This window comes from Penaeus japonicus, unplaced genomic scaffold (genome assembly GCF_977035675.1).
Source record: "Penaeus japonicus unplaced genomic scaffold, GWHDUDI00000001_assembly GWHDUDI00000029, whole genome shotgun sequence".
Taxonomy (NCBI): Eukaryota; Metazoa; Arthropoda; class Malacostraca; order Decapoda; family Penaeidae; genus Penaeus; species Penaeus japonicus.
The window spans coordinates 25,239,014-25,241,513 of record NW_028234431.1 but is presented as its reverse complement, the minus strand read 5'-3'; positions in this window follow the sequence as shown (position 1 = coordinate 25,241,513).

Genomic DNA, 2,500 nt, shown 5'->3' with positions numbered 1-2,500 from the left:
TGCTGAGCTTTTTCATTTATTTTTTATTCTCTTCCGGTGGGGAGAGGGGAAGATGCTGAGAGATCTGACGGTAAAATATTCTTAACGTGGCTTAAATGCACACACTTGCACGCACACACACACACACATACACACACACACATACACATACACACTCACACACACACGCATATATATATATATATATATATATATATATATATATATATATATATATATATATATATATATACATATATATATATACATATATAATATATATATATATATATATACTATATATATATATATATATATATAAAATATATATATATATATATATATATATATATAAATATATATATATATATATATATATATATATATTAATTTTTCTTTCTTTAGAAACGCTCATTCCTTTGCGAGTGCCATGTCTCTTGGCATGGAGATATTATGTTAATCATAGTCTTCAGATCCAGTTTTACAGGACTTTAAATTTATTTCTGAAGGAAAATTCATCCTTCACACACACGCACACACATGCACGCATTTTAAGATCAGGTGAGAAAGAGACAGAGAGAGAGAGAGAGAGAGAGAGAGAGAGAGAGAGAGAGAGAGAGAGAGAGAGAGAGAGAGAGAGAGAGAGAGAGAGAGAGAGAGAGAGAGAGAGAGAGAGAGAGAGAGAGAGAGAGAGAGAGAGAGAGAGAGAGAGAGAGAGAAACAAACTAGGTCGTGGGAGATTGATCATTTACTGTCGGCGCCTTTGAATCCCCGCCTTAAAAACCAGCACAGTGTCTCCTTCGCACTTATAAGATGTGCGCTCACTTCCGTCCCCTGTTTTGTTAACACTTTCGCGTCCGCCTCGCCGTGCCTTGCAATGGGAGAATCAATTGCAAGACACGACGGTGCCCTTTGCTCTCTCCTGTCTCGTACCTCCGCGACCCCCCCCCCCTCCCCCCACCTAGCTACTGACCCCTAAACCCCTTTACTCCCTCCTCCGCCTCTCGCGTCTGCTCTCTTCTCCAGGTGTTTTCCTTGAGGTTCTGCTGTACATCTCTCCTTTTTTCGTTTCACCCTCTTTCTCCTTTTTTCTCCTCTTCCATGTGCTTTCCTCCTCCTCCTCCTCCTCTTTTCGTTCTTTCTTTCGTTCTCCTTTCGTTCGCCTTCCTTCTTCCTTCTCCTTCCTCCCTTTTCCTTATTCTTACTCCTCCTTCCCCTTGTTCCTTCTTTCTCCTTCCTCTTCCTTTCGTTTACATATTCCCCTTTCTTTCTTCCTCATTCCTCCTACTCCTCCTTTTCTGTCTTCTTCTTCTTCTCCCTCTTCTTCTTCTTCTTCTTCTTCTTCTCCTCCTCCTCCTCCTCCTCCTCCTCCTCCTCCTCCTCCTCCTCCTCTTCCTCCTCCTCTTCTTCTTCTTCTTTTACTTCTTCCTCCTCCTCCTCCTCCTCCTCCTTCTCCTCCTCTCCCCTTTCATCTCCCCTTCCCCCCTTCCCATCTCCTTCAAAACCATCCACCGCCACCTACACCTAGATAGATAGATAAATAGATAGACAGATAGACAAATAGATAGATAGGTCGATACATAGATATGGCATACCATAATTCCATAATTATATGAGTTCCTTGTACCACTTTTAATGTTGATGGTCAAAGACTTTCATGTGCAGAGTTATCGTACCTTATTTACAGTATATAGCGTTCGGTTTTATTCTACGTTTGTCTCTGGTCCTGTAATGCATTTGGTGATGTTTTTGTAATCATGGTTATACAATTACATCTCTTTGAACAGCTTTTATGTATGTCGTATATAGTAGAGTGTTCGATTCCTTTGTAATGATATGAAATCCTGTGATACAAATGATAATTTTGTTACATTAATGAGTTTCTGATCATCGTATTTATTTGATTAACATGGGATAAGCTGCTCTGCCTTAACCGGCTTGCCTCCTTTGATGTGTTCTGTAGACATTCTCCTTCCTCTTTCCTTTCCTTCCCTCATTCCTCCCTCCCTCCCTCATTTACTTTTCTCCCTCCCTCCCTCCCTCATTTATTTTTCTCCTTCCCTTCCTCCCTAATTTTCTTCCTCCCTCTCTTCTTCTTTTTCCTCCCTCTCACCCTTTCTCCCTGTCTTTCTCTTTCCCTCTTTCCACTCATTTCCTCCTCTCTATCTCTCTCTCTTTCCCCTCCCTTTCCTCCCCTATCTCTCCCTCCCTCCCTTTCTTCACTCTCTCCCCTCAACTCTCCCTCTATCTCCTTTTCCCCCCACAAAATCCCACAACACACCTTTCCCCTCTTTACCCCATCTACAAGACATTATTCCCCCTTCCTTGACCTTGTTTTGACCCTCCTCTTGGACACGAGACACCAGGAAGATTGGATCGCTGTGGGTCTCTTCCCCTTCCTGACTTCCTCTTTCTTCTGCTTCCTCCTCTCCCCTCGCTCTTTTCTCCTCCCTCATTTTCCTCTTATTCTGCTTACTTTCTCTTTCTTCTACTTCTTTCTCTATCATCCTTTTTCTCTTAT